We start from the raw sequence: 22,791 nt of genomic DNA, 5'->3' as shown, positions 1-22,791 counted from the left end.
CCATTTACATTAAGGGTGATTGTCTATAGATATATACTTATTGCCATTGCAGGCTTTAAGTTTGTGGTTACCAAAGGTTCAATGGTAGCTTCTTTACTATCTACCTTTAACTCACTTATTGCACTATTATAAACACAGTCTGATGATTCTTTATTTCTCTTCCTTTTTATTGTTCCTCCTCCACTCTTTATATGATAGGTGTTTTATTCTGTACTCTTTTGTGTTTCCCTTGACTATTTTTGTGTATACATGATTTTATTTTTTGCCTTTAGTTAGTATTTGTTTGGTCTGCTATCTTTGCTGTGATTTTATTTTCTCTGGTGACATCTATTAAGCCTTAGGAGTACTTCCATCTAAAGCACTCCCTTTAACATACCTTGTAGAGGTAGTTTGTGGGAGGCAAATTCCCTCAACTCTTGCTTATCTGGAAATTCTTTAATCCCTCCTTCAAATTTAAATGATAGTCTTGCTGGATACAGTATTCTTGGTTCAAGGCCCTTCTGTTTCATTGCATTATATATATCATGCCATTCTCTTCTGGCCTGTAAGGTAGTCTAATGCTAGCCTGATGGGTTTTCCTTTGTAGGTTATCTTTTTTCTGTCTCTGGATGCTTTTCATACCCTGTCCTTTTCTTTGATCTTTGCCATTTTAATTATTATATGTCTTGGTGTTGTCCTCATTGCATCCCTAGTTTTGGGTGATCTGTAGTCTTCCATTGTCTGAGAGACTGTTTCCTTCCCCACCTTGGGGACGTTTTCAGCAATTGTTTCTTCAAAGACACTTTCTATCCCTTTTTCTCTCTTTTTCTTCTTCTTTTACACATATTATGGGAATAATGCTCCATTTGGATTGGTCACACAGTTCTCTTAATATTCTTTCTTTCCTAGAGATCCTTTTATCTCTCTCTCCCTCAGTTTCTCTGTATTCCTGTTCTCTGATTTCTATTCCATTAACAGTCTCTTGTACCTCATCCAGTCTGCTCTTAAGTCCCCCCAGTGATTGTTTCATTTCTGTTATCTCCCTTTGGACTTCATCCCTTAGCTCTTGCATATGTCTTTGCATCTCCATCAGCATGGTTATGACTTTTATTTTTAATCCCTTTTCAGGAAGATTGGTTATATCTATCTTGCCAGGCCCTTTCTCTGGTGTTTGTGTAATTTTGGACTGGACCACATTATTCTGCCTTTTCATGGCAATAGAGGTGATTGCTGGCAAGTGGCACGGGTGTCAGCTGGGAGAACAAAGTCCTTTCATGTTTGCTGGTTGCCTTGCCCTTCTCTGCTGCCTGTGTGGTTACCCACACACAGGGAGTAGTCTCTGGGTTAATCCCCTGAGCTGCCTTGTGTGAGACAGTCCTCGCAATGGTCTAGGGCATTGCTGGGGGTTGTAGGCACATGGCCTGTATTCTCCTGTGAGAACAGTGCCCCTTTGTGCCTTCCAGACTTTGTTCCAGCTTCCTCTATGTGCTGGGTAACTGCATGCAGGGGGCAGCCTCTGAGTTTGGCCCAGTTAGCTGCATGGTGGGAGAAGACTCTTGTGTGTTTGCTGTGGGCAGGGCTACTCCCCAGCTGGTCTGCAGCAATGGCATGCATGCCGGTTTGCTTGCAGTGCCAGTGAGGGAGAATGAAAGGCAGGCTGCTTATCACCATGAGGCACTTCGGAGCTGCATTGCCACCTAGGGGGTTAGGGTGACTGAAGTTCCTTAAGAGTCCCAGCCTGGTGTGTTGAGTATGCCAGGACCTGTTAAACCCTTGTCCCTTTAAGACTTTTAAAACACCCACTTTTATTTTGCCCCAGGGGAGATGGCTGTGGGGACCCGCTCACAGTCTCCATCTCAGATTTTACTTTTCTGTTTCTCTAATATCTAGGACACCATGCAATGTGTGTCTCTCCTCCTGGTGCAGATTACTAGGGCTGGTTATTTAGAAGTCCTGTGCTTCCACTCCCTCCCCATTCTGATTCTTTTCCTTCCAGCAGTGAGCTGGGGAGAGGGGAGTGCTCAGGTCCCGCTGGGTAATGGTTTTGTATCTTACCCTTTCATTATATGCTGAGTTCTTGCAGATGTAGATGTAACCTGGCTGTTGTAATGTATCTTCTGGTCTCTCTTTTAGGAATAGTTGTATTTGCTGTATTTTCAAAATATATATGGTTTTGGGAGGAGATTTCTTCCACCCTACTCATGTCGCCATCTTGAGTCTTTCGGGAAATCTTTTACATATTTTAATGATCTCATTTAATTGTATCATGTGTCATTTTCAGCTCAGCTTCTGTTGTTTTTTTTTCCATCCTGATTATGGAGCATATTTCCTTGCTTCTTTGCATGCGTGGTAAATTTTGATTGGATGCTGGATATTGTTTCCTTTCTGTTTCCTGTGAAAATCTAATTTTTTTTAAAAAAACACCATTGGGTTGGATTTTTTTCCCCCACATTTCTTTAAATATTTTAGGGACTTTTTTCTGTGACACACTAAGTTTCTCAGAACAATTTGAAATCTTGCTTTTAAGGTTTGTTAGAGCAGGTCCTCGACAGCATGTAGTTTAGTGCTACTGTGGCTCCCACAGAGGTAATGCTTTCATGAAGACTTACAAATGCTGTGTATTATTAGAAGACCTTCCACTGGCTGGTGGGTATCAATATTATACTTGGCCCTCTGTGAGCTCTGGGGACTGTTCTGAGTATTCCTTTGCAGTGGTTCTTTCCCACAGGGTGGTTTCTTTATACAAAGGTGCAGATCAATGCTAAGCCAAAAACTTGAGGGGACCCTTCAACAGATCCCCCAGGCTCTCTATGCAGCTCTCTCTTTCCTGGTACACTGCCCTAAAAACTCTGTTCATGTTTCGTGAACTTCAGCTATGTTTCCTCAACTCAGCAAGACTGCTGGGCTCTTGGTCTGTCTTCTTTCTGGTACGCCCAGAGACTTGCTCTAAGCTGGAGCATGTATAAGTCTAAATTCATTTGTTTTCTTTCTTTTACAAATCACTGTGTTGTCTGTTGCTCAATGTCTCAGAATCATTGTTTCATATAGTTTGTATGGGTTTCTTGTACAATGTGGGAGACAATCCCATCCCTGTTATCCCACCATGTACGGAAGCAGATGTCCTCATGCTAAAGTCAGACAAGCTTGAATGATATGTAAAAAGCATTAAAATGGACATAGTTTTTCTTATTGGTTATCACTATAATTCATAATGAAAGTCATTGTATTATAACCTTTATACCAAATTAATTGTTTTGTCCATTCCACAAATTTTGCCTGTTTACCATATGCCAGCAATTTTCTATTATTGAACAATTAAAAAGAGAGTCAGTATTCCTGCTCTCAAAAAGCTCCTAAGGGAATAATGAAAGGTATTAATAAATGAACACCCCAAAATAAAATAATCAATGATGAGTGCTGTAGAAAGAAGCAAAGCAAGGTGATATACAAGTGTCCATCAGCTCAGATATTTCTGAGACATTGCTATTTTAGCTAAGGTCTGAATAACAAGAAGGAACCTGTGTGCATCAAACAGAAAAAGGTGCATTCTAGAAGGTGGGAATGGCAAGCACAAACTCTAGAATGTGAATGAGGAAAACAGAGAAGACCAATGTGGCTGGAGGGTGTTGGGGAAAAAGATAAAGTCACTGAGAGATGAGCTAAAGCCAAATCTATTCACTTTGAGTACAGAACTAAAGTGTGGATTTGTGCTAAGTGGGGCTGGGATGGAAAGCTGTCTTTGTGTTATTTGATTTTTTTTTTGTTACAAATACTATGCATTACTTTTATAATGAATAAAATAGTAAGGTGTTTAAATTTAGGTAAAAAGAAGTATGTCTATGTAACTTCATTTTAAAGTGCAATGGACAAAATAATTATGGAAAGGCCTTTATAGTGAGAAATTAGGAGGTCATCAGAGTCTAGAATAGTTTCAGAAGAATTTAGAGAAGAAGCCAGATGGTAGGATTTTAAGAAAAGATTAGGTAGAGAGGATGTAGAGGAGATATATTTGGAAATTGTCAGAATATTATTACTCTCCTCCTATTCAATCACCTCCATTGCATTGCTCCAGTTTCCTCATCACTTTTCTGCATTTCTGCATTTAATATTAATCTCCTCAGCTTCCTTACCTTAGAGATGACACTTTGTGGTATGATATCCAGCTCTCTATTTTTCCTTGCTTGCCTGACACTAAATGATCAATACCGCTCCATCTCAATGAGGAGTGCAAGCAAGGAAATGTTTCTTATGTAGGTAAAAAAATGCACAAACAAGGTCTTGGATAGAAATACCATGCATTCAAAAGTGGAATATCCTCATTTAAATGCCACTTTGCTGTCCCTTTCGTCACTGAGCCCTAGCTTTTTTTTAGCATATTAATAACAGATGTTTATTATTACATATCCATTAATGCTGTTTCAATACCACCTGAAACATGCCTATCATCCTACAGATGAATCAGTTTTCCAGTGCTTCTTATTTGATACACATTACTGCAAAGCCATTATAAATTACTAAGGAGGTATTTGGTTAAGAAATAAAGAGTAAATCATACTACATGTATGAATCAACTCTCATTATTGGACGAGAGTTTAACAGTATTTATCTGGTAATTCCTGTTAACTGGAAAACATCACAGATGTACTCCCATAATTTTCTTTTATACTGATGTAACCTGCTACACAGTGTGCAGAGTTTTATAAAGTCATTATTTTAGCAGGTAGTTTGATGCAAAGATTGTACTCAGTTTATTAAAGTCCAACAAACCTCTAAATATTTAAAATTAAACCAATTATCAATAAAAAACTCACAGACACATACTTTTTTGAAAATATGATTTTTTGAAATTTACTTAGTCATGACAGTAAAATAATTCTCTCAAATTAAGGCACAAAGAGGGCAATTCAACTCCCATCAAAAGTGATCTAAGAATAATTTACATTTCAAACAGTACATACATTTCCTATATGTTTGTTAACTTAATGTCTTTATCACTTAAAATCATAAAGAAATACATTATACAATTACAGAAATGATGTATGCCACAAAATGCTCTTAAATTGCTTCTTTTGTACGATTAGTTCCTAATGTCTCTAGTAGTAAAATAACTCAATATGGCTTGGCAAAAATGCATAGATTTAATATAACATTTTTTTTGCCTTCTCCCATTCCTCAATCTACAGACTTGCTGAAACACATACAGTATTTTGTAAAGCGCAATGTAAGATACTTATTCTCCATCAAGTCCACTATGGGCAATCAACAGTGAGTCTTTTAAATTCTACAGTGAGGGCACTGAAGTCAAGTGAAGTCAAACTGCTTTCTTAAGATAGTTTTGTATAGTCTTGCAAGAGCACAGAATCTGAAGTCATTTAGAAGAATTTTGGTTGTCTCATTTTGAGATGTTTTCTTTATTACTTCCATGAGCTGATCTTGATAGTGATGTCCATTCCACATGAAAGTGAAAGTCCCTTCCTCCCACTCGTGTGAGGAAAACTATTCTATCATGAGTCACAGGCATTTTCTTAGAAATTAAAAAAAGCATCACCTTTAAAAAAATATTATCTAGCTAAGCTTTCCATCAATTGTACTTGCATTGCACAGTAGTTAATCTAATCTAACTGTTGGCAAACCTCAGTGAAAAAAAATGAGAAACAAAAAACCCTCAGTGTGCTTTTCTGCCAAAGCAAGGACAAAGTAACCGCAGTCTTAACCCTGAAGCCTGAAAGGGTATCTCGCCACGACCCTCCTTACCCAGAATGACTCAGGAGACACGGGCCCACACAAGGGATTTTATTATCTGAAAGAGAAAGTGGCTGCCCCTAGAGAGAGAGAGTGAGCGGCCCTGTGGTGCAGAGCATTGTGCCTTTTGTAGGGGCGGAGTGGAAAAGTACCGCTTGGCCTGTTGCCTTGGGGGCAGGTTGGAATGTTTAGAAATAAGGTGAGGCAAGTCCAGACAAGCCCCAGGCAAGTCCAGGCATGATTTTCACTGGCTTATGTGCTTGGAACCATGGAGTAAATGGAGGATAAATTACTATATTCTTACATTCCTCCCTTTTCTGTTTTATAAGTGGTAGAGGACTTGGGATGGGGTGAAGGTCAGTCTTCAGTAACTGCTTCCTACTGATTAGGGGCAATGAAGTTCATTTTTGTATTGATGGGGGGCGGTCCTCAGATGAGCCCTTCGTCTGAAGTGGTGATGGCATGTTCCAGGTTTAATAAGGATCATTGTCTTTGGAGAGGGGTTGGTGATCCTGTAATACAAGCTGGTTAAAGGTCCGGTTAGAAATTTTTGCATTTGGGCTGATTGTTATGTTTACATAGGGTGGCTGAATTATAGCATTCTTTGGGGATATATGTGTAGGCAGAAAAGCAACTTGTGGGGCAAAGTGAATCCTTGATGGTGCAATCTTTTGGACAGTCTGAAAGAGAAGAAAGGGCTGGTGTTGGAAGATAGGTCTAGTGAGAGAATAAGTGTTGTGACCAGGGTTAACAATCCTGTAGCATAACGCATGGAGGTTGTAAGGGAGGTCTTAGGACTCCATGCTGGCAGAAACTTCTTCACTGATAAGTGGAAGTGGGGATGAGCATCGTGAAATGAGGAGAGTCAGAGGTGCTGTCAGGGTGGAGGAGTAGGAACCTGTGGGAGATTTGGTGGGATGGGAATAAGGCGAGACAAACAGCTTAAGGTGGGAGTTGTGTATCTAATGGGGAAGACCCTGGAGTTTAACCGCAGTTGGCGTGGAAAGGATTACTGTGTATGGTCCTTGCCATTTGGGAGTTAGGGATGGTGTTGCTTGGTGTGGAAGGGATAGGAGCACAGAGTCTCCTGGGTGATAAAAAGTAGGAGAAGTGGGAGTGAGAAGGGCGGAGCCAGGATGGTGGCGTAAGTAGAGCAGCAGAAATCTCCTCCCAAAACCACATATATCTATGAAAATATAACAAAGACAACTCTTCCTAAAATAGAGACCAGAGGACACAGGACAACATCCAGACCACATCCACACCTGTGAGAACCCAGCACCTCGCAAAGGGGGTAAGATACAAGCCCCGGCCTGGTGGGTCCTGAGCGCCCCTTCCCCCAGCTCCCAGCGGGAGTAGAGAGGTCTGAGTGGGAGGGAGGAGCCCAGGACTGCTGAACACCCAGCCCCAGCCATCCGGACCAGAGCACAGACACAGTGCATGCGCGGGGCCCTGGATACTAGGGAAACAGGGCAGCAAGAACGGTGAGCAGGTACAGGAGGCCGGCGCTGGATGACAAAAGAAAAGCGAGCGGCCATCTTTTTTTTTGTTGTTCTTGTTGTTGTTTTGTTGTGATGAGTGCTTTTTGGAAGTCTTAAAGGGACAGGGTCCCCAATACTAGGGAAACAGAGCAGCAAGACCGGTGAGTGGCTATTGGAGACCGGCGCCAGAGAACAAAAGAAATGTGAGTGGCCACCTTTTTTATGTTTTTTGCTTTTTTTTGTTGTTGTTTTGGCGAGTGCTTTTTGGAAGTCTTAAAGGGATAGGGACCCCAATACTACGGAAACAGGGCAGCAAGTCCGGTGAGCAGGTGCCTGAGGCTGGCGCCGGAGAATAAAGGAAAATGAGTGCCCTTTTTTTTTTTTTTTTGCAGTCATTGTTTTGTTTTGGTGGGTGCTTTTTGGAAGTTTTAAAGGGGCAGGGCGGGACACTTAGTCCAGAGGTAGAGAATCCCAGGATCTCTGGGCACTCTAATCCCCTGGGCTGCAGGGAGCATGGAGGCCCCTTATGGAGATAAATAGCCTCCCGGCTGCTCCCCCTCCAATGCAACTCCACCACTTAGGAGCAGCAGCCCAAGCCAGGCCACACCCACAGCAACAGCGGAGATAAACTCCATAGCAGCCAGGCAGGAAGCAGAAGCCCTGTCTGTGCACAGCTACCCAGCACAAGCCACTAGAGGTCGCTATTCTCCGAGGAGAGGAAGGCCACAAACCAACAAGAAGGGAAGTTTTTCCAGCCGTCACTAGTTCCAGTTCTGCAAACTATTCCTATCACCATGAAGAGACAAAATTACAGGCAAACCAAGATAACAGAGACACCAGAGAAGGAGACAGACCTAACCAGTCTTCCTGACAAAGAATTCAAAATAAAAATCATAAACATGCTGACAGAGATGCAGAGAAATACGCAAGAGAAATGGGATGAAGTCCGGAGGGAGATCACAGATGCCAGAAAGGAGATCACAGAAATGAAACAAACTCTGGAAGTATTTATAAGAAGAATGGATAAGATGCAAGAGGCCATTGATGGAATTGAAACCAGAGAACAGGAACACATAGAAGCTGACATAGAGAGAGAGATAAAAGGATCTCCAGGAATGAAACAATATTAAGAGAACTGTGTGACCAATCCAAAAGGAACAATATCCATATTATAGGGGTACCAGAAGAAGAAGAGAGAGGAAAAGGGACGGAAAGTATCTTGGAAGAAATAATTGCTGAAAACTTCCCCAAACTGGGGGAGGAAATAATCAAACAGACCACGGACATACACAGAACCCCCAACAGAAAGGATCCAAGGAGGACAACACCAAGACACATAATAATTAAAATGGCAAAGAACAAGGACAAGGAAAGAGTTTTAAAGGCAGCTAGAGAAAAAAAGGTCATCTATAAAGAAAAACCCATCAGGCTGTCATCAGACTTCTCAACCGAAACCCTACAGGCCAGAAGAGAATGGCATGATATACTTAATGCAATGAAACAGAAGTGCCTCGAACCAAGAGTACTGTATCCAGCACGATTATCATTTTAATATGAAGGAGGGATTAAACTGTTCCCAGACAAGCAAAAGTTGAGGGAATTTGCCTCCCACAAACCACCTCTACAGGGCATCTTACAGGGACTGCTCTAGATGGGAGAACTCCTAGAAAGAGCACAGAACAAAACACTCAACATATGAAGAATGGAGGAGGAGGAATAAGAAGGGAGAGAAGAAAAGAATCTCCAGACAGTGTATATAACAGCTCAATAAGCGAGCTAAGTTAGGCGGTAAGATACTAAAGAGGCTAACCTTGAACCTTTGGTAACCACGAATTTAAAGGCTGCAATGGCAATAAGTACATATCTTTCAATAGTCACCCTAAATGTAAATGGACTGAATGCACCAATCAAAAGACACAGAGTAATAGAATGGATAAAAAAGCAAGACCCATCTATATGCTGCTTACAAGAAACTCACCTCAAACCCAAAGATATGTACAGACTAAAAGTCAAGGGATGGAAAAACATATTTCAGGCAAACAACAGCGAGAAGATAGCAGGAGTTGCAGTACTAATATCAGACAAAATAGACTTCAAAACAAAAAAAGTAACAAGAGATAAAGAAGGACACTACATAATGATAAAGGGCTCAGTCCAACAAGAGTATATAACCATTCTAAATATATATGCACCCAACACAGGAGCACCAGCATATGTGAAACAAATACTAACAGAACTAAAGGGGGAAATAGACTGCAATGCATTCATTTTAGGAGACTTTAACACACCACTCACCCCAAAAGATAGGTCCACTGGGCAGAAAATAAGTAAGGACACGGAAGCACTGAACAACACAGTAGAGCAGATGGACCTAATAGACATCTATAGAACTCTGCATCCAAAAGGAACAGGATATACATTCTTCTCAAGTGCACATGGAACATTCTCCAGAATAGACCACATACTAGCCCACAAAAAGAGCCTCAGAAAAATCCAAAATACTGAAATTCTACCAACCAATTTTTCAGACCACAAAGATATAAAAGTAGAAATAAATTCTACAAAGAAAACAAAAAGGCTCACAAACACATGGAGGCTTAACAACATGCTCCTAAATAATCAATGGATCAATGACCAAATTAAAATGGAGATCCAGCAATATATGGAAACAAATGACAACAACAACACAAAGCCCCAACTTATGTGGGATGCAGCAAAAGCAGTCCTAAGAGGAAAGTATATAGCGATCCAGGCACACTTGAAGAAGGAAGAACAATCCCTAATGAATAGTCTAACATCACAATTATCGAAATTGGAAAAAGAAGAACAAATGAAGCCTAAAGTCAGCAGAAGGAGGGACATAATAAAGATCAGAGAAGAAATAAACAAAATTGAGAAGGATAAAATAGCAAAAATCAACGAAACCAAGAGCTGGTTCTTTGAGAAAATAAACAAAATAGATAAGCCTCTAGCCAAACTTATTAAGAAAAAAAGAGAATCAACACAAATCAACAGAATCAGAAATGAGAATGGAAAAATCACGACAGACTCCACAGAAATACAAAGAATTATTAAAGACTACTATGAAATCCTATATGCCAACAAGCTGGAAAGCCTAGAAGAAATGGACAACTTCCTAGAAAAATACAACCTTCCAAGACTGACCAACGAAGAAACACAAAAGTTAAACCAATTACGAGCAAAGAAATTGAAATGGTAATCAAAAAACTACCCAAGAACAAAGCACCCGGGCTGGACGGATTTACCTTGGAATTCTATCAGACACACAGAGAAGATATAATACCCATTCTCCTTAAAGTTTTCCAAAAAATAGAAGAGGAGGGAATACTCCCAAACTCATTCTATGAAGCCAACATCACCCTAATACCAAAACCAGGCAAAGACCCCACCAAAAAAGAAAATTACAGACCAATATCCCTGATGAATGTAGATACAAAAATACTTAATAAAATATTAGCAAACAGAATTCAAAAGCATATCAAAAGGATCATACACCATGACCAAGTGGGATTCATCCCAGGGATGCAGAGATGGTACAACATTCAAAAATCCATCAACATCGTCCACCACATCAACAAAAAGAAAGACAAAAACCACATGATCATCTCCATAAGATGCTGAAAAAGCATTTGAGAAAATTCAACATCCATTCATGATAAAAACTCTCAGCAAAATGGGAATAGAGGGAAAGTTCCTCAATATAATAAAGGCCATATATCATAAACCCACAGCCAACGTTATACTGTTGACCCACAGTGAGAAGCTGAAAGCTTTTCCTCTGAGATCAGGAACTACACAGGGATGCCCACTCTCCCCACTGATATTTAACATAGTACTGGAGGTCCTAGCCATAGCAATCAGACAAAACAAAGAAATACAAGGAATCCAGATTGGTAAACAAGAAGATAAACTATCACTATTTCCAGATGACATGATATTGTACATAAAAAACCCTAAAGACTCCACCCCAAAACTACTAGAACTGATATCAGAATACTGCAAAGTTGCAGGATACAAAATTAACACACAGAAATCTGTAGCTTTCCTATACACTAACAATGAACCAATAGAAAGAGAAATCAGGGAAACAATTCCATTCACAATTGCATCAAAAAGAATAAAATACCCAGGAATAAATCTAACCAAAGAAGTGAATGACCTATACTCTGAAAACTACAAGTCACTCTTAAGAGAAATTAAGGGGACACTAACAAATGGAAACATCCCATGCTTGAGGCTAGGAAGAATCAATATCTTCAAAATGGCCATCCTGCCCAAAACAATATACAGATTTGATGCAATCCCTATCAAATTATCAGCAACATTCTTCAATGAACTGGAACAAATAATTCAAAAATTCATGTGGAAACACCAAAGACTGCGAATAGCCAAAGCAATCATGAGAAAGAAGAAGAAGAAAGTAGGGGGGATCTCACTCCCCAACTTCAAGCTCTCCATAAAGCCATAGTAATCAAGACAATTTGGTACTGACACAGGAACAGAGCCACAGACCAGTGGAACAGACTAGAGACTCCAGACATTAACCCAAACATATGTGGTCAATTAATATTTGATAAAGGAGCCATGGACATACAATGGCGAAATGAGAGTCTCTTGAACAGATGGTGCTGGCAAAACTGGACAGCTACATGTAGGAGAATGAAACTGGACCATTGTCTAACCCCATATAGAAAAGTAAATTCAAAATGGATCAAAGACCTGAATTTAAGTCATGAAACCATTAAACTCTTGGAAAAAAACATAGGGAAAAATCTCTTAGACATAAACATGAGTGACCTCTTCTTGAACATATCTCCTCAGGCAAGGAAAACAACAGCAAAAATGAACAAGTGGGACTATATTAAGCTGAAAAGCTTCTGTACAGCAAAAGACACCATCAATAGAACAAAAAGGAGCCCTACAGTATGGGAGAATATATTTGTAAATGACAGATCCGATAAAGGCTTGACGTCCAAAATATATAAAGAGCTCATACGCCTCAACAAACAAAAATCAAATAATCCAATTAAAAAATGGGCAGAGGACTGAACAGACAGTTCTCCAAAAAAGAAATACAGATGGCCAACAGACACATGAAAAGATGCTCCACATCACTAATTATCAGAGAAATGCAAATTAAAACTACAATGAGTGTAAAACTTACACCAGTCTTTTGGCTGCCATCCAAAAGACAACAAATGTTGGCGAGGCTGTGGAGAAAGGGGAACCCTCCTACACTACTGGTGGGAATGTAAATTAGTTCAACCATTGTGGAAAGCAGTATGGAGGTTCATCAAAATGCTCCAAACAGACTTACCATTTGACCCAGGAATTCCACTCCTAGGAATTTACTCTAAGAATGCAGCAATCAAGTCTGAGAAAGACAGATGCACCCCTATGTTTATTGCAGCACTATTTACAATAGCCAAGAATTGGAAGCAACCTGAATGTCCATCGGTAGATGAATGGATAAAGAAGATGTGGTACATATACACAATGGAATACTACTCAGCCATAAGAAGAGGGCAAATCCTACCATTTACAGCAACATGGATGGACTTGGAGGGTATTATGCTCAGTGAAATAGGCCAAGTGGAGAAAGTGAAATACCAAATAATTTCACTCATCTGTGGAGTATAAGAACAAAGGAAAAACTGAAGGAACAAAAGAGCAGCAGAATCACAGAACCCAACAATGGACTAACAGGTACCAAAGCGAAAGGGACTGGGGAGGATGGGTTGGTAGGGAGGATAAGGGGGGGGGAGAAGAAGAGGGGTATTAAGATTAGCATGCAAGTGGGGGGAGGGAGAAAGGGGAGGGTTGTACAACACAGAGAAGACAAGTAGTGATTCTACAACATTTTGCTATGCTGATGGACAGTGACTGTAAAAGGGTTTATAGGGGGGACCTGGTATAGGGGAGAGCCTAGTAAACATAATATTCTTCATGTAAGTGTAGATTAAAGATAACATGTAAGTGTAGATTAAAGAAAGAAAGAGAAGGGGGATTACTCCCTGATAGGATGAAACTAACTGTAAATCAATGATTAATGCATGCTTTAAATATCCTTAATTTTGATCACTTAAAGGGTGTCAGATGATCGGCTATGGATGTACACTTTTCTGATAATATTCCTTTCTCTTAAAAAAAAAGCAGTTCCTATGTGGTGACCTCCAATGAGTTCTACACAATGGTATAAAGGGTATATCAAAGTGTGGGCAAAGGGTCTGTTTGTGTTTATACAGAGGAACAAAGCCTAATTTGGCTACCCAGAAAATGAACTAAGATACCATATGAAGAAGAACTTCCAACATCAGCACCCTTTGGAGGAGACATACCAGAAGATGATCATAAAAAAACTTCAACAAAGATCCAGATGCTGCTGCAGTTGTAGCTGCATTCATCCCACGGGTTCCTGGACTTGCCATTGGAATGAAGAAGGAGATATCTAAGCTGGCCTGTGCATACAGTAAAGCAACAAATCTGACTGGAACTCAACCAAGAATTAGGAGAAGTGCAAGTTGTAGTGCTCCAAAATCTTACAACTACAGACTATCTACTGTTAAAAGAACATATGGGATGTGAACAGTTCCCAGGAATGGGTTGTTTTAATTTGTCTGATTTCTCTCAGACTGTTCAAGTACAGTTGGACAATATCCACTATATCATAGACAAATTTTCACAAATGCCTAGGGTTCCTAACTGGTTTTCTTGGCTTCGCTGGAGATGGCTGGTAATTATAGGTCTGCATTGGTTATGTAACTGTATTCCTATTATATTAATGTGTGTGTGCAATTTAATTAGTAGTTTAAAACCTATACATGCTTTTAAGTTACTCTACAAGAAGATATGTCAAAGAAATAATCAATCTTCCCATGTTTTATTCCATCTGCTACCTCTATAGCTTTTCTTCTTCCTTCCTAATTACAACCCTTAAATAGAATTCATGCCTCATATCGAATTCACCGAGTATCATACTCCTCCAAGTGGTAAAGATACCTCAAGACAAGTGCTGGGCATAGAAGCCACAGGGCATAAATCTGCAAAGAAGTAAAAAGCTAAACTTTTCAAAGAATATTGCTTCTCTCTCACTTACCAATTTTACATTTCCCTGTATGGCCCCGGAAGATGACTGGTTAGCCAGAGACGGGTAAGATTCCTCAAGGGAGGAACAACCTAAGACAGGCACAGTCGCAGGGGGGCCATCAGGTGAGAAATTGGGGATCAACGGAGGTGAGGCTTAGAACGTCACCCCCCCTGTTTTCAGAGAAATCTTCTGCATCCGTGGATGTATTATTGCCCTTGTGTAGCTTGCATTAACATATAGTCTATAGGCACACACCTGATCATCTACATTTGCTCTCTTACAACACTAAACTGTGTTTTCTACCTTTATCTTGCATCTACCTACCACTTCAGCATTTTATTTAAAAAAATAATAATAATAAAGGGAGAAATGTGGGATTCACATATAGATCAAGTATAAAAATCAAACTAATATTCATATTTGACCTGATTGTTTATAGTTCATAATGCGTGATCAAAACCGAAAGTTTCTGTGATGACTGCCCTTGTTCTGTTCGCCATGTAAGAACTTATTCACTATGTAAGAATTTGTTCACCCTCTAAGAACTTGTTCGTTATTCTTCAGAAGATTGGAGACTGTTGAGAATTAGGCTTGGGGTTGATTAATGATTGTGCACTGAGTCCCCTATACAGAATTTTATTGTTGTTCACAACCATTTGGTCAATAAATATGAGAGATGCCCTCTCGAAAAAAATAAAAAATAAAATAAAATATACTGATAATTAACTTTATTAAAAAAAAAAAGGTAGGAGAAGTGGGGTCTTGAGGTTTTGGTGTGTAAAGGTCAGCGTGGGACCAGAGTAGAGAGCAAATGTATTGAAGTAAAGGGTGGATGAGATGAGGAGGAAGGATAGGAGGTTCGGAGTTGAGACTTGGAGGAAGCAAGAGGTGGCCATACATGAGTTCAAAAGGAGAAAGTGTAGCAGGGTTTTTTGGTAAGGCCCAGGAAGTAGGGCCAAGGGGAGGAGTTTTATCCAGTCAAGGTGGAGCTTCCAGTATAATTTAGTAAGAATAGATTTGAGTGTTCTGTTGTTTCTTTCCACCTTACCTGAGGATTGTGGGTGATAGGGGATGTGAAAATGCCATGGAATATTAAGGGCCTTAGTGGTTGCTTGGGAGATTTGAGAGATAAACTCGGGGTCGTTGTCTGATTGTAAGGAAGTAGGTATCCCAAAGCGTGGGATAATTTCAGTCAGTAGGACGTTGGAGACAGTTCAGGCTCGTTTGTTAATTGCGGGAAAGGCCTCAGCTCATCCTGAAAATGTGTCCACCAGTACTAAAAGATACCAGTGGCGTTTTGCTCGGGCCATGTGAGTAAAGTTAAGCTGCCAATCAGTCTCGGGAATGAGCCCTCATGCTTGACGGGTAGGAAAGGTGGGTGGTTGAGAAGGTAAGTTGGGATTGACTTTTTGACAGATCTTGCATGAAGTGGTGAGTGTTTTGAGGAAGGCAGTTTCTGAATGAGAAAGAGGCAGGTAAGTTTTGAGAAAGCGTTGTAAAGATTGGAGGTTAGGGTGGAATAAGTGATGTAAGTAGGAGAGTATGGCCTTAGTGGAAGGTGGGTTGGTAGTTGTGGAAACGGACTTTTTTAGGGCCTGAAATGAGGGCACCTATTACAAGGGCTAACGCTGCTTTTTGGGCTGCCTCATCTGCCCTGTTGTTACCAAGGGAGATGGATGACTGATCTGACCCATGGGAGCAGCAATGTACTAGGCCTACGGCTGTTGGAAGATGTGAGGCTTCTATCAGTGGTATAATGTGTTTGGCATTGGCAATAGAGCTGCCCTTGGTGTTGAGGAGTTCCCCGTTCTTTCCAGATTGCTGCGTGGGACAGTAGGATATGGAAAGCATATTTAGAATCAGTACAGATAGTAAGAGAGGACCCCTGCGCCAAAGTGAAGGCTCGGGTAAAGGCAATCAGTTCTTCTTGTTAGTTTGTAGGGTTAGGAGGTAAGGGCTTTGCCTCGATAGTTTTGTCCAGAGAGACAATGGCATATCCTGCCCTTCAAACACCCTCATGGATAAAGTAACTGCCATCAGTAAACCAGGTATATGTGGCTTGAAGAAGGGTGCCCTCCTGAATGTGGGAGGGACAGGGTAGGAGTTCATCTAGAGTTTGTAAACAGTTATGGAAGGGGGGTTGTGATCCTGCCTGTTGATCAGGAGGTAATGGAAGAAGGGTGGAGGGATTAAGGGGAGGACAGGTTTTGAAATTGAGGGAGGTGTCCTCAACTAGGGCAACCTGAAGTGATAGAATCCTGCAGGGGGAAAGAGTCTGCAGGCCTTTGTAGGCAAGGAGTTCAGAAAGAGGATGAGGGGAGAAAACAGTTGTGGTTGACCCAAAGGTGAGTTTTTCGGATTCTTGAATGAGGACAGCAGCTGCTGCTAGGGCTCGCAGGCAAGGAGCCCATCCCTGAATAGTAGGATCTAGTTTTTTGGAAAGATAGGCAACCGGGCAAAGGAGGGTCCTAACAAAGCCTGTAATACTTCTGATCGTAGCTTTCGATTTTCTGTTTATTTCTTTCTCAAATCCTTTGTATTAGCTTTCTTTCTATCAATTAAAAATCTTCCCAATTCATTATTTCTGCCAACTTGTTAACAGCCTGTGTTTTTAGGGTTCGTTCTCTGTTGATATTCTTTTCAAAGGCAGTTTTAAGATTACTAATATCTTCCTCTTTCCTCAATTTATATTCTTCCTCTGCCTTCCTCATTTTATCCATCAGCGCTTCATTTTCTTTTCTTAATAATTCAGTATCTTTGGTAAGCATTCTGTTCGTTTCTTCAAGCCGACTAACAGTGTGATCTTTATCTGTAATCCCTTGTCTGTTTCTTGAAGCAGCTTTCTTGCTTTCTTGGGTCAGTTCAAAATACTGCTCTTCAGAAGTCCTCCAGCCACTGCTCACACTCAGCTTTTGTTTCTGCTAGATCCAACTGAGTGGCAAGGGTTTCTTTTCCATTTTGTAGTTCTTGCATTTTCTTTAAATTCTCTCTGTTTTTTTCTTCAATTTCTTCCTTAAGTTCCTTTACCTGGGTCTTATAAAATGTCGACAAATACTGCTCAGCTTCAAGCAGATCTTGCAGCTCCCACATCTGTCCTTCGTTTCCTCTGTATTGTTTTGTAAGCTGAGCTAACTCGAATTCTAATAATTTCTTTGCTTCCAATAAAGTATTTATTTCCTGTTTCATCTGCTTTTCTGCACCTTTTAAATTATCTGCTCTAAATGCTTGAGTCTTCAATTCATTTTGTAACAACAGTCACTTATTTGATTCTTGCTCCACCTGAAGACTTAGATTCTTAACTTCATCCTCCATTCTTTCCTTCTTTTCCATCAAATGCTCAAGCCTCTGCTGAGATTGTTTCAGATCAGCATCTAGCAGGGAGCACTGCTTCTCAACCTGAAAAACCCTACTTTCAGCCTCCCTGCGAGCCTCTCTCTCTTCCTTTAGCCTTTTTCCATCTCACACATTGCAACAGATTTTTGCCTCTTCAATAGACCAATGTTTGTCAGTTAAACGAGCTTTAGTTACTTTATGTTCATTTATTTCTTGTTCTAACCATTGTTGTAATGATTGAAGCTTATAGTTTAAATCTATTTCTAAATTATTCTTTTCCTTTTTTGTTTGATTAAGCATGTCTTGAGCTTCTTTTCTTTCCACTCTTTCAAGATTATGTTTGAGATGCTTCACCTCCTCTTGTAAAGATGTAATTTGAGCTTGAAGGTCTCCAATCATCTCAGAATCATGACCTCTGTGTCTTCATTCGGTTTCTAACACAGCTTGCATCTGCTAATAATTCTTGCCCGTTTGTGACTTGAAATTCTCTAAAATTCTACTTCTCTCCTGCAATTCTCTGTTTAGGGACTCAAGCTGACTGATTGATGTGCTCATCTCTGTGGGACTCTTCCCTAGTCTTACAGCTGTGTCTGCCTCTGTCCTCAGTAAGTCATTGGTTTCTTCTAGCTGCTTTTGTGATTGTGCCAGCTTCTCATTAGCAAGCTGTGAATTCTGATTTATTTTCTTTAAGTCTTCCTTTAATATAGAACCTCATTTTCTACATTCCTCCTCTTCTCATTTTCCTGTTCTGCTTTTCCTTGGTACTCATTATTTCTGTGCTGTAGCAACATTTCCTCCTTCTCAATCTGTGACACTGTAGATTCTAGATTTCTTCTTTGATTCCCCTCTTCGTCCAGTTTTTTCATTATCTTGTCTAGTTTTATGACTGCAGTTCTGCAGTTCTGCTCTGTTTCATCTTTTAATTGCATTTCATTATGCAGCTGTTCTTCCAGCTTATAAATGGTTTTTTGCAAATTTTCATGCAAGCTTTTGTCCACATTGAGCTAGTTCTATTATCATTAGGATTAGCTGATGACAAGTATCTACGATTGCCATAATATGTAAATCCTACAAAAGGCAGCTGATTGCCAACAAAAGCTTTAGGTATAGGAAATATTTTTTCATCTCTTTTATCTTCTAAATCAACAAAGTTACTTGTATCAATGACACTGCTTTTAAATCTGGTACAACTGGTGTTACAGTGTCTCGGAGTGTTTCCCAAGCCCACAGATCATTTTTGAAGAAGAGATGTTGTTTGATTTCTTTTACACCATTTTGCCGTAATCTCACTTCTCTGGCACAAATAAGGAAGGCACAAATAAGATTTTTTGCTTCTTTTGATATGTCATCATCTCATAGAAGGTAAGTGAATTTTTATAGTTCATAATGTTACTAAAAATTCCAACCAGAGAATATACATGAAAAGGTGTCTCACCTACAAGCATTTCACATAATAATACCCCAACTGCCCACGAGTCAGTCACATTCTCGTCCATAATAACCATCACCATCTGAGGATTTTAATACTTCAGGGGAAATATATTCGGGTGTTCCAACTACTCTATCACATCGTACCATACCTTCTTTGTTCATCTTCATACTAGTACCAAAATCTTCTAACTTTAAATGTCCAGATCTATCTGGCAGCATGTTCTCAGGCTTCACATCCCTGAGAATAACACCCGTAGAATGAATTGCATCCAATGCAAGAACTACTTCCACAGTATAGAATCGTGCCCATTATTCAGGCACACCATAGTTCCTTATTAAGTTTCCAAGATCTCCACCAGGCATGTATTTCATCACCATGTAGAGGTAACGATCATCTTGGAATGCATAAAAAAGCTGAACGACCCAAGGACTGTTAGCAAAAGGCATGATGTCCCTTTCTTCCCAGGGAAAAGCAGAATAAGGTCCATTAATCATTTCAAATTTGCTGAGAAGCTTCATAGCATACACCTGCCTGGTGGATTTATGCCTTACCAATTGAACTTCTCCATATGCACCTCTACCAATCACCTTTGCTACGTCATAATCTTCAGCTTTCATTCATAAATCTCTAATTGTATTCATTGTGTCTTTATATCTGCTTAAAAAGTTGTCAATATTTTTGTGGTTTCTTAAGGTAGGAAAATCTAAATCATATACCAAAGCATCCAGTTCATCCAGCAAACAATCCGAATTCACTTCGGATTTGGGATCCTGCAGCAGGTCGTAGATTTTTTTCAACCCAAGTCTCAAAACTGTCCCCAGCCAATATGGTGTTGTTACTGTGACAGTCGTACTCGTCCCAGCACCAGCAGCGGAAAGCAAGGTCAAGCAATGTCCTCTGGCGGTGGGTTCAGGGCCGTGGTCGGACAAGCCAGAATCTCAGGGTCTCCAAGAGCGCCCGGCTCCCTTCCCGCCCTCACTGAGGGGATCTCCGCTCTCCCGACCCGGGCCCGGGGACTGCAGCGGCCCACAGCTGCTCGGACTCCCTGAGCCGCTTCCCACGGGGCAGCCCCTCCCGACAGCCGACCGCGCCGTCGGCACCAGCCTCATCGCCGGCGAGCTGCGCAGCCCAGCGGCCCAGCAGCCGTCCCCGAGGAGGGTCCCCCGCCCAGGCTGGGCAGGACGGGGAGGGAAGGGGGAGCAGGGCGGGACGCCTTCGGGCAGCAGGGAGGGCGAGGAGGAGAGGCGCCCGCGACGGGCGGGTGCGGAGCTGTGCCCACTGCTGCCGCCGCCATCGCCCGGGACACAGCACAACGTCACTGTCCATTTGGGACGTCACTGCGGAGGGTGTTGGGGCTGCTGCCGCCGTTCCCGGCGGGGCAGCGCGAGGTCGATGCCCCTGGGGGCTTAGGAGCAGGAAGGCTGGAGAACCGGCAGCTGAGGCGGGAGCTTCTGGGAGAGGCTGCGGGCCCGGCTCGGGAAAGGGCAGGTCGCTGAGCCCTAGATTTTTCACAATTTCTGTTATCCTTAGTTGTTTGCGGTCTAATTCTCCAGTGGTTCACTGTTGTCTCTATGACCTGAGGTCTGTATCCAGCTTTCACACTTAGCCCAGCCATGTTCTTCCTATCATCGTTTCCTTCTCTTTTGTGCCTACATAACAGTAAAACTGGAGGCCCTGAGTTTGTTCTACTGAGTGCACAGGCTATTAGGTAGAATACAGTAATTAATTTTGTATTCGTAGTAAACCAGCACACACATGAACAAAAAGAACAGAAAAGATGAACTAGAGAAATAAGACCCCACAGAGCTATACCGCCTAATAAACAGGCGGCATACACTGGGAATTCAGCCAAGTAATGAATGAGCTGTTTATACTTTCATCCTTTCTTAATAACAGTACTAATGTAAGAATTACCATTCTGGGTGGAGGGGAATGCATCTGTATTATATATAGTAATAACTCATTCCTGTTTGTAGTAAATTCTAGGACATCTGCTTCCTTCCTTATTTTTTCCATGTCCCATTGATTCTGCCCCTGCAGGTGTTGCCTTGAATCACCTCACTTCATCCCATCTCCACCATCACCACTCGCTGGGTCTGTCATAGGGGCCTCCCAACAGCACCCCCATCTTTAATCTGGAGTTCCCTCTAAAATCCATTATACATACAGCAGCCAGAATTATCTTTAAACATATTAGTGTAAGCATAGTAACTCTTAGCTTAAAACCCTTAAATGACTTCCAGTGCTATTGAGGAGACAATGTAAATTGTGAAATTAAAAATTTGAATTATTAAAATTGTTCACACAGCCTATGACATCCTGCATGATCTAGCCTAGGTCAGCTTCCATGACTTCCCACACTGTTTTGCCCACTCACTGACTTCCAGACTCACTGTCCTTCTTTAAAGCTCTAGATGGGCCAAACCCCACCTCAGGGCTAACGCATATGCTGCTCTATGTGTGATTCTCTTCTCCTCACTCTTCACTTGGCAAAACACTCTTCCCGCAAGTCTCACCCATTTCCTCGGGAAGTACCTTTACATCTGTGGCAGACACTATGGTTCTCTCGCCCATTGCTTCTTCCAGCCTCCTTTAGTGTGGCCTCCTGAGCTGAGGAATTGAAAAGCTCAAAATTACATTGCCCATCCTCCCTTGCTGCCCAAGTTCTCAACGTGACTTATATTTACCAGACAGAAGTTCTCATGGTAAGGCTTGAATTCAGAACTGAGTTCACTGGATACAAGAACAGAATGTGAGGCATCTGTTTTTTTGGTACAGACCTCAGCAGAGAGATGAGTTTGGGGCTTCTCTCTGACTCTGGCAACATGAGTAGCCCCACTCATGGCCCAGCTCTGTGCTGTGGCTTTGTGGACCGTTCATGGCAACTCATTCTAGGGTCTGTGGCTTTACCAATCACTCTGAAGGTCATTCAGTATTCTGCAGTGAACACCTTACTGTTTAAGTTGCCTAACATTGATTCTTTTATCAGAGATGAACATTGATTGGTGTCTTCTCATTCTAAATCAGGCCCATCTGTTGAAGTCTTTTTTTTTTTTTGTATCATTAATGGACAATTACATGAGCAACATTATGGTTACAAGACTCCCCCCATCACCAAGTCCCCACCACATACCCCATTACAGTCACTGTCCATCAGCATAGTAAGATGCTATAGAATCACTACTTGTCTCTCTGTGTTGTACTGCCTTCCCCCTGCCCCCCCACTACATTATGTGTGTTAATCATAATGCCCCCTTTTCCCCCTTTTCCTTCCCTTCCCACCCATCCTCCCCAGTCTCTTTCCCCTTGGTAACTGTTAGTCCATTCTTGGGTTCTGTGAGTCTGCTCCTGTTTTGTTCCTTTAGTTTTTGCTTTGTTCTTATACTCCACAGATGAGTGAAATCATTTGATACTTGTCTTTCTCCACCTGGCTTATTTCAGTGAGCATAATACCCTCTAGCTCCATCCATGTTCTTGCAAATAGTAGGATTTGTTTTCTTCTTATGGCTGAATAATATTCCATTGTGTCTATGTACCACATCTTCTTTATCCATTCATCTACTGATGGACACATAGGTTGCTTCCATTTCTTGGCTATTGTAAATAGTGCTGTGATAAACATAGGGGTGCATATGTCTTTTTCAAACTGGGCTCCTGCATTCTGAGGGTAAATTCCTAGGAGTGGAATTCTTGGGTCAAATGGTATTTCTATTTTG

At 41.2% G+C, this 22,791-nt stretch overlaps 2 pseudogenes; both read right to left on the bottom strand.

Moving 5' to 3' along the window:
• Positions 1–16,824: 16,824 nt before the first annotated feature.
• On the bottom strand, positions 16,825–21,088 carry LOC108386184 (rho-associated protein kinase 1 pseudogene; annotated as a pseudogene).
• On the bottom strand, positions 19,120–20,013 carry LOC140848469 (rho-associated protein kinase 1 pseudogene; annotated as a pseudogene).
• Positions 21,089–22,791: the final 1,703 nt, after the last annotated feature.

The sequence above is a fragment of the Manis javanica genome, chromosome 3 (assembly GCF_040802235.1).
Source record: "Manis javanica isolate MJ-LG chromosome 3, MJ_LKY, whole genome shotgun sequence".
NCBI lineage: Eukaryota > Metazoa > Chordata > Mammalia > Pholidota > Manidae > Manis > Manis javanica.
This window is presented reverse-complemented; position numbering and strand designations above follow the sequence as displayed.